The following is a 16573-nucleotide window of genomic DNA, read 5'->3' as shown; positions in this document are numbered from 1 at the left end:
ATAGAAGATTTAACATTATTCTTAACTTCTTATCAGACCTCTACAACCTTTTAAGAATGCTCAGCTAAGACTCTTTTGTTGCTCTGATATTGAACTAATGCAGATCCTTAACTCGACACAAATCTATATCAAACTTTTCCAATGCACAAAGAAAAGTTAAAGGGAACCCACTGTTTAACAAGAGACAACTAAGAATATATTATCAAGAAAATACAAAAATACATAACTCAAAAAATATTTTAAAAACTCCCCCAGGACATGTTTGAAATATCGAATATGCTTGCTCCAATACAAGATCGGGTGTAATGACAGAAGGCGGTGGGCACGGATTCGAATTCCCGGAAGGCGGTGGGCAGAAAAGAGGATCGAATCCATGCTTCACTCTCTTTATCACCATTAAAATTTCTTAAAAGGTCTTCCACTCACTGTAAAAATTTTGAACTTTTAAATCAGAATTTATAAACTTTCTTTCCACAAGGCATCTTTTTCACTTCGCAAAATTGGCAAAATTGTTGTTGAATGTCATAGGAAATCAGGACTCCGAAATAGGGTATTGTGATTTCTTGGCCCATTTCGTAATATGCACATTCTGGCTGCGTTGGGTGCACATGAATGATTTATAAAGGAAGGAAGATACTTGGCAAATTTCTCATAGATTGAAATTAAAAAAATTCTTATCGAAATTGTTAATGGCAGGGGAGTTGTTAGACGTAATGTGTCACCTATAAAGTGAGGGGAATGAAGCTTTTTGAGGCTGCAAGACTATTTTTAATGGTCAAAATATTCTCTTAGGGATAAAACAAAAGGTCAAAATATTGAAGAAGTCAAAAAGTCATGAGAAATTGGATTAAGTAACTGAATGTAACATCCAAGGAGGAGACCAATTAAAGAGGAGCTAGTATCAATTAGGTAGGTGAAAGAAAAAATTGAGTTAATGAATCCTCAGTGTCCTTGGAGTGATGAATAGTCACAACCATTCCAATTTTACTAACAAGTACCATCATGCACTTTTCTTTATTACTAAATCTTACATTGAAGAAGATATTCACAAAAATATTAAGTACAATGTTTGGGCAAGTATGTCAAATGGAAATCAAAAGTTAAATCAGAGTATCAAGATGCACAGTTCGAAAATTTGACCTACTAAAATAAAGTAGAATAAACGGTTAATGTCATTAGTTCTATAGAATTGTAGACAAGCCACCTTCCTTATTTTAGCCCCCTATTATTCTTAAGGGGGCTCCAGTCAAGAATTTACTGATTCCATTAACTGGAGGCCATCAGTGTGACAAACCTCAAACTTATGTTGCTAAAATTGTAGAACCTATAGACTAGGTGTTTCCTAGTCATGTGGCATATCACATTTATGCTTTGAAATTTTAATGATAACAAGCTTGCTACACATAGTAGGATACTTAAGAGATTAATCTTGAGAGGGCCTTCAAATGTTGGGCATCTTCAAGAACTATCGGTCATAGTTCTTTACTGTTGGTGATTATTATCTATTGAGAGGGCCTTCAAATGTTGGGCATCTTCAAGAACTATCGGTCATAGTTCTTTACTGTTGATTTATTATCTAGTCATCAAAGGGAGCAGCAAGATAATCAAGCCAAATAGAAGGCACAAATTCATATTGAACAAATGAGAATCTAAGAAAGAAAGGTATCAATTTTTGGAAGAAAATTACATGTAGTAAGTGATAAACTGTGATATTCAAAATTGGAAAATTTGTATTCATCAAATAAGTACCATTGATCTCAAATATCATTACTAAATATAAAATGTCGTACAGAATTGATCTCAAAGATCAGTTACAAATAAAATTATTCATTGATTGAAGATTGTGAAGAAAACACTTTAATCTGCATGCTCCAGTAACCTTCTGCAAATAAGTGGCTTCACATGTTCCTGGAGGTTCCTGTAAACTCTAGTGTACGCTTTCATCATATGGTCCTGCATGTCCCTCACATAGAGTTCATATGTTTCTTTGCGCTCCAACAATTCGCAACGCGCATACTTTTCTATGCGATCTCTCAACAAGAATATACATTTTTGCATGAAAATGAGCTGGAGGAGGCCCCTGGACAAGTGTAAGCATGCCATTCGTTGCATCATATAAAAGCTTGTCATCAATCTCAATCACTTCGGCCATCACCGCATTCTTTCTAACTTTCCTTCTTCTCTTCGCAAGACCTGCAAAATACGCAGGACAAAATGAGGCCCGGAGCCAGTTTTCTAGTATCATCATAATTCTCCCCCCGCAGAAAATTCACAGAGTTTTCCCCTTGACTAACAAGGCTCTGCAACTGAGTAGCCCGGCTTTGAATCGTGGACACGCTGACTCTAGAGTAGGCTTCATAAAGATTCTTAAATTTGTTGTGACAATCCATTATATTTGCTTCTACATCGCATCGTACACAGACACAACTGAAACCAAAGGCTGCAGAAGACCTTTGGCGAGAATGATACGGGAACAAAACATTAAAATAAGGGATTTTGATTTCTCTGTCCTTTGAAATTTTGCAGGTGGCATGTATCCTTTGAATATCACCCACATTGATCCTGGCTGCGTTAGGCATGCAGGAATGGTTAATAAAGGAGGGAAGCAACCATACCCCATAATACAGGCACGCTGGAACATCGTTAAAGATTACTGATTCCTTGCATTGTTCTTCCATCGCGGCTGGACAAGAATCGTCTAAGGCAATTCGATTCAATACGAGAAGGATTTTGCGGTTCTTCTCCTTTTCGGCAAGCTTATAATATTTTTGGGAAGCTGTAGCCCAGTTTAGCGGGTACCCTACCGCAGACCCGGCAATGAAATCCGACATTTTTGGAATGAAATGTGACAAACCCTTGATGCCGTGAGAGAGAAAAATCTGGTGAGTGGTTTCTTCGCACGATTCTAGAGCATCCTTCACATTCTGAAGCAGTGCATTCTGATCTTTCATAGGCCTCCCAGAGACGGCAAAACCCTTGCTGAGCAAAATTACCTGACCTTCCTCAATGTCCTCTGTAGTAAACAAACCCCTGCCGCAACCATTACTTGTCATTCTGATCTCCACCGGCCCAATAAAATCCGCATCGGGCTTCAACACATTTGGGTTGCGTAACCTGGGTTGTAAGATAGCTTCACTAATCTCAAAATACAGGGATCCGCATCTCCGATATACCTCAATAAGCTTATCCTTCTGTTCGGGGAACAGGGCATATGAATTCTCAAGCAATTCAAATGCCTTCTTATATCTTCCCACAGATAAAAGTGATGAAATTATTGGGCTAAATTCTGAATTGTTGAGCTCATAGCATTTCTCAGCATCTGCCAATGCTTCTTGGTATCGGTCAAGACTCAAATACGCCTGCCATCTGACGAAGAACATATGAATAACGATCGATCCGTCTACTGCCATTCCTTGGGAGAAACATGATAAACATTTAGTAGCATATCACGCACATTTCTTCCAATCATTTGCAATCAAAGCCTTGTCTGCACATTCCTTCCATCTATTAAATTTTGCTTCACCGACTGTAACATTGATGTTTGCTGAAGCAGGAAGGCTCTCTGCAATTTCAATAGATAAGGGATTCTCTACATTGATGAATAAAATGCCGCCCTCTCCTTGCACAAACAGGGGCTCCTTGACAGCGATTTTTTGGCCTTGGGGATAAGTGCCTCTTGCGAAAGATTGATCAATAGACGAGGGAATTGAAGAAACAATGGAAAGAGCCACAGCATTCCCAGTCCCTACCTCATTGAGCAGAGTGTAGATTCGCATGAATTTGAAAGCCTCAACACAGAGCTCGTCAAACAACACCACGCCTTCATTCTTCTCACCTATTTTCAAATCCTTGAGGCTTACCGGAACAAGTTCATTCGCACTTTCTTTGGCTTGATGACTGCCCTGGTATTCCTCTTCATGTTCATCATTCATATGCAAAATCTTTCTGACTTGAGGATGCGTGAGATACAAGCGAGCTTTGTTGTGGACTGAAGTTAAACGTTTCCTATCAAAATTCTTGAACGAATCAAGCATATCATTTACTCCAAGAATGCGAACAAGCTTATCATAATATCTTTGCCGATCTCCCACACTAGAGTGCCCGCTAGGCTGCGATACTTTTTGAGACATAACTTCTGGTTGATTTTGCTTCTTTTCTTTATTCAAGTATAATATGCCGTGCCAGTTGTTTATGAATTAGTACACAAACTGAAAGCCGAGTATTCATCAAAATTTACAGCGGCTCTAAGAGATGATGAACGTGTGTACCTAAATTTTTGCGATATGATGCATGAGCCTCACTGCCATGCATTGTTATGTGATCGCATAGTTTGACTGTTAGTTTGGTAATTATTAGTAGCTTTAGTTTCCACCGTTTATTTTCTAGTTTCAAGCTTTTGTTCGGAGAACGCATAAAATGCATGAGAATTGCATGGACCACAGATAAGTCCAGTTTCAGTCTAAATTTAGGGATTGTTATCTTTAAATAGAGATGCCCTGCTGCTAAGAATGTTAAGGGGGCTTGTTATAAGAAGAAGACCTCTGTATTGAGGCACAATGTAATCAGATTTGCATGAATGAATAAAAATTTATTTTGTGTGTTTAAACATTGCTCTGTTTTTTCTCTGTTTCTTTCCCGTTTCTGTGTTTCAATTTCTACATAAATTTGCCTGCTCACATGTTCAGAATCCAGATGTCTTCAGGTGTATGAGATTGTCCTATCACTGTCCAAAATTGATCCGATCTTCAAAAAAATTTATAAATTAGAAAAGGCAATAATAGATTAAGTTAGAATTGATTATGTAATTATGAATCAAAGAATGTCTAGACTCTAAAGAAAGAAAGAAAGAGGTGAAACCCTAGATTGGAAAGTTCGAAATTATTATGACTATTTTTGTAGCTTTTGGAAAAACAGAGTAAATACAAATAAAACAGGGCAATGAAAAACAGAGGAAACAGAGAAAGCTGTTTTACACACAAAATCTTTTTGATTCATTCAATCCATTTACAATTTTTTTGCAGACTGTATTTCAACTGTTACAAAGTGCAGTTGTTTATAGACGTTGCAGCCTCTTGGAATAAATAGTTTACTTCTATATTTAGTGATTATATTCAATGCATTCAACATGCATTGCATGCATCGGGTTTTGTAACTAACTGATCTAAAAATAAATCAATGCAGATTAAATCCTAAATTAACTCACTAAAAAAATATAACTAAGTATTGTCTTCAACGAAATGCAGCATGCAGTAACTAGCATGGCGGTGAGGCTCATGCATCACATGCCAACAATTTTGAGTCGACCTTCGAAAAGATTGCCTGAATAGCATAGGTACCAATCCTTACCGTAAAAACTAGTAATGGTCAATATCGGGTTTTTAGGTTAAGTTTATTAATATTTATATTTATAACATCGAACAATTTAATCCAAAATATGTGTTACATATAGCTAGTCTTCTATGTTCACATATAACATTCAATAGCTTAAATTTGAAATATATAACTTTATATAATGCATAAATGACTTTATATTTTTCCATATTTATGTATGTTTTTCTAATGCAGTATAGTTTCAATATAATCCATATGTATGTATGTTTTTCTAATGCAATATAGTTTCAAAATCATTTATTCCAATTGCAATATAGTTTCAAATTTATGCCACTGATTGATTTTGCTATTGTGCACATGTATCCTTTATTGTTGATCATTTTTATCTTTATTATTGAGTAATGACACCTAACAGTTTAGTTTCATGTAGCCTCGAGAATAGTGCTTTGGGCTATTTCATATAAGCTGCTAAGTAAACGATTTGAAAGTAATAAAACGTAGCTTTCTTTTGTGTCTATAGTCAAATTTTTGAAAGAAGAGGGCATTATAGTTTTAATATGTATGAGAGAAGTTACAATAAAGAACAAAGAAAAATGGCTATTAGGAATTGTAGATTCTATAGAGGTTGAAGTCTGCAAGGAAGCTATCAGTTTTTTTAGAAGAAAATTACATGCAGTAAATAATAAGTGATAAAGTGTGAGATTTAAAATTTGAACATTTTTAATTTATCAAATAAGTACCATTGATTTGTCACAAAGATCATTTACAAATAAAATCATTTATCTTCAAGATTGAGAAGAAAACATTTTAATCTGCATGCTCCGGTAACCTTCTGCAAATAAGTGGCTTCACATGTTCCTGGAGGTTGCCGTAAACTCTAGTGTACGCTTTCATCATATGTTCCTGCATGTCCCTCACATAGAGCTCATATGTTTCTTTGCGCTCCAACAATTCCCAACGCGCATACTTTTCTATGCGATCACTCCACAAGAATATACATTTTTGAATGAAAATGAGATGGAGGAGGCTCCCTGGACAAGTTTGGATCATGCCTTTCGATGTATCATATAAAAGCTTGTCATCAATCTCATTCACTTCGGCCATCACCGCATTCTTTCTAAGTTTCCTTCTTCTCATCGCAAGACCTGCAAAATACGCAGGAGTAAACGAGGCCCTATGCAGATTTCTACCATATCACCATTTTTCCCTTGCCATCTCTCCTTCCATAGAAAATTCGCACAGTTTTCCACTTGACTTACAAGGCTTTGCAATTGAGTAGGACGGCTTTGGATCCTGGACAAGCTGACTCTCGAGTAAGCTTCATAAAGATTCTTAAATTTATTCTGAGCATTCATTATAATTGCTTCTATCTCGCATCGTTCACAGACACAACCGAAACCAAAGGCTGCGGAAGACCTCTGTCGAGAAGGATAAGGGACAAAGACATTAAAATAAGGGATGATGATTTCTTTGTCCTTTGAAATTTTGCGGGTTGCATGTATCCTTTGAATATCACCCACATTGATTCTGGCTGCATTCGGCAAGCAGGAATGGTTAATGAAGGAGGGAAGCAACCATACCCCATAATACAGCCGCGATGGAACATCGTTAAAGATTACTGATTCCTTGCAATTTTCTTGCATCGCAGCTAGACAAGAATCGTCCAAGGCAATGCAGTTTAATATGCGAAGGATTTTGCGGTTCTTCTCCTTCTCGGCAAGCTTATAATATTTTTGGGAAACTGTAGCCCAGTTTAGCGGGCACCCTGCCGCAGACCTGGTAATGAAATCCAACATTTTTGGAATGAAATGTGATAAACCCTTGATGCCATGAGAAAGAAAAATTTGGCGAGTTTTTCTCCGCACGATGCTAGAGAATCCTTCACATTCTGGAGCAGTGCATTCTGATCTTTCATAGGCCTCCCAAACATGGCCAAACCCTTGCTGAGCAATAATACCTGACCTTCCTCAATGTCCTCTGTAGAAAACAAACCCCTGTTATAGCCATTTCTTGTCATTCTGATCTCCACCGGCCCAATAAAATCTGCATCGGGCTTCAACACATGCGGGTTGCATAATCCGAGTTGCAAGATAGCTTCGCTAATCTCAAAATACAGGGATCCGCATCTCCAATATACCTCAACAAGATTATCCTTCTGTTCTGGGAACAGAGCATATGAATTCTCAAGCAATTGAAATGCCTTCTTATATCTTCCCACAGATAAAAGTGATGAAATTATTGGTGTAAGTTCTGAATTGTTGAGCTCGTAGCATTTCTCAGCATCTGCCAATGCTTCTTGGTATCACCAAAGATTCAAATATGCTTGCCATCTGAGGATGAACATGTGAATAACGATTGATCTGTCTACTGGCATTCCTTGGGAGAGACATGATAAACATTTAGTAGCATATCGCACACATTTCTTCCAATCATTTGTAATCAAAGCCTTGTTTGCACATTCCTTCCATCTATTAAATTTTTCTTCACCGACTGTAACATTGATATCTGCTGAAGCAGGAAGGCTCTCTGCAGTTTCAATAGACAAGGGATTCCCTACATTGATGAATAAGATGCCGCCCTCACCTTGCACAAGAAGGGGCTCCTTTATCGCTATTTTTCGGCCTTGGGGATAAGTGCATCTTGTGAAAGATTGATCAATGGATGAGGGAATTGGGGAAACAATGGAAAGAGCCACTGCATTCCCAGCCCCTACCTCATTGAGTGGAGTGTAGATTCTCACGAATTTGAAAGCCTCAACACAGAGCTCTCCAAACAGCACCACACCTTCATTCTGCTCCTCTATTTTTAAATCCTTGAGGCTTACGTGAACAAGTTCATTCGCACTTTATGTGGCTTCATGACTGCTTTGGTATTCCTCTTCATGTTCATCATTCATATGCAAAATCTTTCCGACTTGAGGATGCGTGAGATACAAGCGAGCTTTGTTGTGGATTGCTGTTAAACATTGCCTATCGAAATTCTTGAACGAATCAAGCATATCATCTACTCCAAGAATGCAAACAAGCTTAAAATTAAATCGGTGCCCTATATTTTCTCTAAGTTGTCGATCTCCGCTAGGCTCCGATACTTTTTGAGACATACCTTCTTGTTGATTTTGCATCTTTTATTTATTCAAGTATATAATATGCTGTGCCAGAGGTTTATGGATCAGTACACAGACTGAAAGCCGATTATTCTGCAAAATTTACAGCAGCTCTATGAGATAATGAACGCTTGTGCCTAAATTTGCCTGCTCACATATTCAGATATCTTCAGGTGTATGAGATTGTCCTACCACTATCGAAAATTGAACGGATCTTCCGAAAAAAAATTAAAAATTAGAAAAGGCAATAATAGATTAAGTTAGAATTGATTATGAAATTATGAATCAAAGAACGTTTAGACTCTAAAGAAAGAAAAGGTAAAACCCTAGATTGGAAAGTTTGGAAATTATTATGACTATTTTGAGTCGACCTTAGGAAAGATCGCCTGAATAGCACAGCGATACATCAGGCTGTTGAAAAGTAGGTTAAATGGCTGCATCTATTGCCTTTTACTTCAACTTTTGAACAAAGGTACCAATCCTTACCGTAAAAACTAGTAATGTCAGGTTTTTAGGTTAAGCTTACTAATATTTATATCTATCAGATTAGAAGGCAGCATTCCAACCATGATCAGCAAAGCTTTCTGGCATAATGAAATGTGAAGACAACTTTACTTAGGATTATGGCTCAGAAAGGCAAAAACTGACAGTTCAAGCTAGTTTGAGATAGAAAGGTGGCTACAATACACAGCATTAAAAACTTTGTCCAAATTCTCAGTACTGTTAATGTAGGTAAAAAAAATTTGCAATAAAAATGTTCAACAATCTACACTTGAATATGTTAATGTTAAACAAAAATAGTCAATTTGAAACCAGTAATTGATATTTAACAGCTGAATAAAATAATAGACATGACTGGATGCGTAGTACCTTCAGAAGCGATATGCAGTCTTGATATGACGAAAATGAATACAGTTACTTTTTTGCCCATCAAATTAATAACCTTTTGGACACAAAATATTCTCTAGAAATCTTCTAACGGCTCTTTTTCGTTATTAACGGATATTCATTGTGGAAATAGACAAACAAATTCCACGTGATATGATTTTTCTCTAGTTTTTCTTGATATTAACGGTGTTCGTTTTGCCAGTGAATTTCACGATCGAGAGCTTCCGAGTGGAATGGAATATTTGGTCGTTTGATTCGAGTGTCTAAAATGGATGGCGTTAAAAGAACCTTGGGGTAATTGTTAGCGTATAGACGGAGGATTTACAGTTCTTTTAAAAGTGTCTTGCTTGTGGTAATATTAAAAAGATAAGATTTTGATATCCCATCTCTTGTGGTATAAATGATATTCTTGCCTGATCTTATGGTTCTATTGAGGATTCTTTAGTGGCTTCAACAATTTTGGGAGAAGAATAAAGAGAAATGGTTTTTAGTGGATAAAATCATAAAATAAATAATGTTGGTTTGAATGTAATATTTTTAATTTATTACTTATGCATAATAAAATTTTTATTGAGATAATATTGAAATAAAAGGGGATGATCTCACAATGCAGTATTAGTTGCGAGCTTCTACTCAAGGTTCATGTATCCCACTATTGTTGCATGTAGTATTCATAGAAGTTAATTTAGGAGTTTTATTCTGCTAAGGAGTTAATTTAGGAGCTTAAAAGGGATAGCTAGATTAGTTAATAACTTTGACTCATATACACAAATTATAGAAAATAGAATATATATAACTTTTCTAACAAACCACAAGTATTAGGGAAGTTTTAATATTGCAATGCATAATAAATGTAATTAGATAGATATTTAAATAATATTTGTATTACTTAGTAATAATTTTATTATATTAAATATAATTATAGTTCTATTATTATTATTTTGTTATGTATATTTTGATTAAAATTAAAAATAATAAGACAAGAGGCTTCTACAATAACAACAAATTTATGCGTCAAAATTTGAGGGTTGTCTATTAATTTGATGGTCATTGGGAGTTTTCAATTAATTTACATTGTTACTCATGTTTTTTATTGTTAATGGACTCTAGTCTACTGGGTGGCTTAAACAACTTCAACATCCTTTTCAGATAAAGGTATGCAATTTTTCCTCATTTTTTTGATCCTTTATAAATACTTTATATTTGATGTTTCTCTGCCAATAGCCATCATATATTTCTCCATTGCAATAGTTCATAAATTCTTTCATGTGGGTGAATCGTTTCCTTTTGTATAGTTGAAGTCATCAATGTTCATATTTGTTTTACGAGGTTAGGTTGGTCTCAATTCTTTCATGTGGGTGAATCGTTTCCTTTTGTATAGTTGAAGTCATCAATGTTCATATTTGTTTTATGATTTCAAGACTGTGATTTGTGTGGGGTGTGGGGTGAAGAGTATATCCAGCCAAATATTTTCGAGGTTAGGTTGGTCTCAACCTCCCTTGCTAGTCCTCACACGTTTTATCAATCTTGATTCTCCGGAAATATTTTCTCCAATCTTACATGAAATCTATGCCTCCATGAACTCATATGCCTTATTCCAAGGCTCACACATTTATACAGACATAAAGCATTCTCAGAAATGCTGACTACTTCAAATTTGTGTGGAGGTTTCTAGAAAAAATACATTTTAAGCATATACTGCAATTGTGGTCTTCCATGAAAAGCAAATTTCATCGAGGCATTCTATTAAACAACTCACAAGTCTGTGTATGTTTCCACATTTTACATGCATGTCAACATTTGGTGGTTTTCTAGCCTGAAACAAAATTACACCCTAAACCTAAACCTAAGTGGACATGAAACCAAATTCAAACCTAACTCCAAACCAAATTCAACCCTAACCCTAATACTAAATTAAAGTTGAAACCAAATTTGAATCTTACTGAAGGCCCTAAAATGAATTTAATTGTAACCCTAACCCAAAAATGAAACCAAATTAAACTCTTAACCTAAACCAAGTTGATGACTAACCATAAACCTAACTACACATTAGATCAAAATAAAACCTACTATATCCTAACAATAATCCTAACCTTAACCCTTAACCCTAATCCTAACCCTCCAATATAAATCTTAACCCTTAGCCCTAACCCCAACCCTCCAATATAAACCCTAACCCGAACCCTAACCATGATGTAAATCCAAACCCTAGACATTAACTTAACCCTAACAATGATGTAAACCCGAACCATAATCCTAACCCTAACCGTAGGAATAATCCTATGTACAACCCTAAATACTAAGCATAACCACAATCTTAACCCTAACCTTAACCCTAACCATGATGTAAATGCAAACCCTAACCATTAACCTAACCCTAAAAGTGATGAAAACCATAACTATAACCCTAACTCTAACCCTTAACCTTAATTCTAACCCTAAGATATAAACCCTAACCCTACACATAATCCTAACCATAACCATAAACCTTAAGCCTAAACAAAATCTTAAGCCTAACCCTGACCCTGACCCTGACTCTAACCATCATCCTAACCCTAACAATGATGTAAAATTTATCTATAATCCTAACGCTAACCCTTAACCCTAACCCTATGATATATACTGCAACACTAAACATAACCCTAATAATAATTCTAAATATTAAGCCTAACCACAATCTTACACTTAACCATAACCCTAACCATTAACCTAATCCTAACAATGATGTAAACCCTAACTATAACTCTGATTTTAACCCTAACCCTGTGACATAAAACCTAACCCTAGACATAAAACTAACCATAATCGTAAATCCTAATCCTAACCACAACCTTAACCCTAACCCTAATCATGATGTAAATCCAAACCCTAAAAATTTACTTAACCCTAACAATGATGTAAACCCTAACTATAACCTTACTATCTATAAATTCTTTTTATCACCTCAAAATTTGGTCACTAAATTAAACTATACTAACTCTTAGAATTAACCTAATTAATTGAAGTGTAACTCTAAACCAAATTAAACCCTAACCCCAATAGAAAACCAAAATTAACCCTATTCCTTATTGATTTAGGCCTACTATTTTGAACCAAATCAAATCCCAACCCTAATAGCAACTCAAAATGAACCCTAATCCTTATTGAATTATGCCTACTATTTTGACCCAAATCAAATCTTGGCCCTAATAGTAAACCAAAATGAACCCTAATCCTTATTGAATTAGGCCTACTATTTTGAACCAAATCAAATCCTAACCCTAATAGTAAACCAAAATGAACCCTAATCCTTATTGAATTAGGGGTACCATTTTGTTCCAAATCTAACTATAATTCTAAATCTATAATTGTACCAAATGGAATCCTATACAAATCCAAAATCTATAACTATACAACAATATATAATTTGAAATTATTTTATGTCATGTCTTCATTAAACACTGCTACTACTACTAGCTTATATATTCAATAAAATATATAGAATAAGCCAAGAAATATCCTTCTCGAGGCGCCAATTGCACTTTAAGGTTGATAAATTAATTAAAAAAATAGGCGCCTAGAGAAGGATATCTCTCAGCTTATTCTATATATACTATTAAATATATAAACTAGTTTTATTAAAATATAATTATAATAATAAATATTTTTGTATTTTATAACATAAATATTTATGTACTTAACAATCTCAACTTTTTTTTAATTTTGATTAAATACTTTAAAAAAAAATTTAAACTATTTATAAGAAAAAACCTAGCAAATGCTTATGTACCTACAATTCTCTAAATCTTGTAAAGAAATGGAATATAATTATAGATGGGTTCAATTTAAATGAGAGAATTAGAAGTTTTTTTATTTTGATTCAAAAATGAATATTTTTTTTATCTAGTGTATTGATTGTTATCATTGCAATTATCTTCTATGCAAGATTATAGCAAAGTGATAATGTGATCTATCTAGTTTATATTTGGTCTATAATTTATTTCCCAATAATATTAGGTATATAATCATCTAATTTCTTTGACAATGATGTTAGGTATATAAACATCTTCACATTCTTTACAAGATTTAGAGAATTGTTGGTACATAAGCATTTGCTAGTTTCTTCTTAGAAATAATTAAAAAATTAAAAAAGTTGAGATCCTTCAAGTACATAAGTATTTATGTTAAAAAAATACAAAGCTATTTATTATTATAATTATATTTTAATAAATTGATGATGGCGTGTGTGCGGGGGTTCTTGGGCGGCCGAGCTAAGGTTTCAAGGCCCTAGCTTGTGAGCAACTTGGTTGCAGGTGTGGTGAGGGAGGGTTGTGTGAGGCATTGGGGGAGTGTAGTGGCTATGGGGGTAGTGCTTGGTTTGGCTGTGGGTGTGGGGGGAGCTACGGGGGTTTGGAGGGCGAGGCTTTGGCTGTGCGGGGGTGGGGCTTGGGTTGCACGGGGGTGGGGCTTTGGCTGCGCAAGGGTGGGGCTCGGGCTGCACGGAGGTGGGGCTTTGGCTGTGCAGGGGTAGGGCTTAGGCTGCACGGGGGTGGGGCTCTGGCTTACAGTAGCCCGTGGGTTTCCTGTGGGCTTGGGGGTGTCGGCTGGCTCTTTCTTTTGGTGGTGTTTGAGTGGGGTGGTGCCTTGGGTGCCGAGCCTCCTTGAGTGGCCCTTTTGGGGTGTGGGTTCTTGGCCCTCATGTTGCGCCAGCCATGGATTTCTGTGTTGCGGTGGGCTCAAAACCCCCACTTTAGAGTATGAAGACTTTTAACAATAATATTTTCTCATCAGATTCTAGGCTTGGGAGCGCTGGCAGCGCTCGCATTATGAAGATTAATGATTGTCTGGAGAGATGTAGTGAGAGGCTGAAGCTGGTTATTTCTCCTGAGATGATAGCTGAAGACATTGAATATTTTTCAAAACACTCCCTATACTGCAAGTTTTTGGGAATGAGGGTTTCCTTGCAATTTTTGGAAAACTGGGCGCAGAGGACTTAGGCACCGGAAGGGGAAATGGAGATTATGCTGTTGGCAAATAAATTTTTCATGGTTAGTTTCAATTGCATGGGGGATCGCAATAGGGTCTTTGAAGGTGGTCCGTATTTTTACAACCAAGTGGGTTTGTTCATCAAACCTTGGCATGCGGGGTTTAATCCTTTTGAGGAGCTCCCAAATAGGGTTCTAGTGTGGGTTCGGTTACCACATTTTCATGTGGAATGTTGTCGGGTTCATGTACTATGGATGCTTTCTTCTCTACTTGAGAGGCCAATGGGATCTTCAACGCAAACCCTGGTGAGAAAGGTAATGACCTTTGCACATATTTGTGTTGAAATTGATCTTAGTAAACCATTGGCAAATGCTATAGATATGTGCGTAGTCTCTTATTCTTGGGTTCAACAATTAGATTATGAGACTTTACCATTTCGATGTCATATGTGTCATGAGTATGGTCATTTACAACGTAAGTGCTCTAGATATAAACTGGTGGTGCACCAATCTCAGCAGTCGGACTCGAGTTTAGATAGGGCTAAGAAAGGGAAAGCTGCCATGTCAGTTGAGGTTGAGGGTGCTGATGATTTTGTCTCAGTTAAGACAAAGAATAAGAACTGAGGACAAAAGAGGCCCTTACAGGAGAGGCAAGAGGAGGATTCCTTCAATAGATTCGAGGTCTTGGATGATCTTAACCACTAGGAAGTAAATTTGGGGTTAACCCCTTTGGATCAATGTGCATCAGGGGGGGCTCCGGAAAGAGTAATTGAGGACTCTACCCAGGCCCTACTAGTGGTTGGAAGCCAGCAAATCGAGATGGATCAGCCAGTAGGGGTCCAGTTGGGACTCTCTCCTAGTTTTGAGGTGAATTTGGTTGAGGGGGAGGGTTCTCCAATAGCTTTGAAATGGAACCGGTTGGGGTGAAAAGTAATAAGTCCTCCACTCTCCTAGGTCTGCATCAGAAAGATATTAAGAAAAGTGCTTCAGAGAAGAGCTCAAAGGTTGGTGGAAAGAAGGATCTGGATAAGATCAAATTGATGGGGAAGAACTTGGTTTAGTCAGGGTCAGTAAAAACTTTGGATTCTCACTTTTCCAATCCCCCAAAATGATTGTGCTTTCATGGAATGTGAGGGGCTTGAACAGTGGCCCTAGACAAAAAGTTGTATGGGATTTGATTAGGAATCATTCACTTGATGTCCTATTTTTGCAAGAAACTAAACTTTCAATGGAGAGTATGATGGGTCTAGTGCTAAAGCTGTGGGGGAGAGGTGACTGTCAGTGTGTTGGGGTAGCTAGTTCCTCTGAGGGGTGGCATGGCTTTGGAACCCTTTAAGATTTCGCCCTGTATGGTGGGTTTCCTCTAGATCTTCTTAATCTGAGGTTATTTCTAGTCTTGAGACTGGAGAGTTCATCTTGTTTTCTAACATCTATGCCCCTATAGATTTTTAGGGTAAGCAAAACTTATGATCTCATATTTCTTGTATGTGAAGGCTAGCCCCTTTTCATCCCTAGATTATGACAGGAGACTTCAATGCCATCCTTGAGTTGAGTGAAAAGAGGGGAGGTGTCATGTGGTGGGAACCTTCTTCTGTCCTTTTTTAGGATAGTATATCCTTGTTGCAGCTTGTTGACATTAAGCCTGACAATGGTTTGTTCAATTGGAACAATAGGAGGGTGGAAGAGTATTGGATTGCAGAGAGGTTGGATCATTTTCTGGTCTCTAGTTTTTGGATTGGTGGGGGGTGGTCCACAAGTACTGAGATTCTTGATTGGAAAGGGTCAGATCACTGGCCCATCAAGCTAGTTTCTTGTAGCGGAGTGGTGGAGGAATGGGAAGCCACCCTTTGGCACTGCCATGTACTCTTTTGCCAAGCAGTTGCAATTTGTTAAGTTTCAGCTTAAACAGTGGAACCGCCAGGGATTCGAGAACATTTTTCATGCTAAGAAAACTGCTCAAATTGTGTTGAATGGGATTACCAGTGAAATCAGAGAGCATGGTCTGTCTAAGGAATTGCTTAGGGAGGAGGATAGGACTGTCAAGGTGGTTGAGGAATGGGAGCTTAGGGAAGAAATATACTGGAAGCAGAGAGCTCGTATTGATTGGTTGAAGGAGGGGGACAAGAACATTGCTTTCTTCTTCAATTAGTGAAAGCAAGAAGACATGGAAATTCCATCCCTATTTTGATTAGCGATAGAGATGAGTAGTGCTTATCCTTGTAGGAGATCTCTAGGGAGTTGTTACAATTTTTTCAAGCCCTCTTCAGGGAGGAACCCCTGGGGGATT

Source organism: Cryptomeria japonica, chromosome 2 (genome assembly GCF_030272615.1).
Source record: "Cryptomeria japonica chromosome 2, Sugi_1.0, whole genome shotgun sequence".
In the NCBI taxonomy this organism is placed as follows: Eukaryota; Viridiplantae; Streptophyta; class Pinopsida; order Cupressales; family Cupressaceae; genus Cryptomeria; species Cryptomeria japonica.
The sequence above is the reverse complement of the archived record's forward strand: the minus strand, read 5'-3'. Positions refer to the sequence as shown.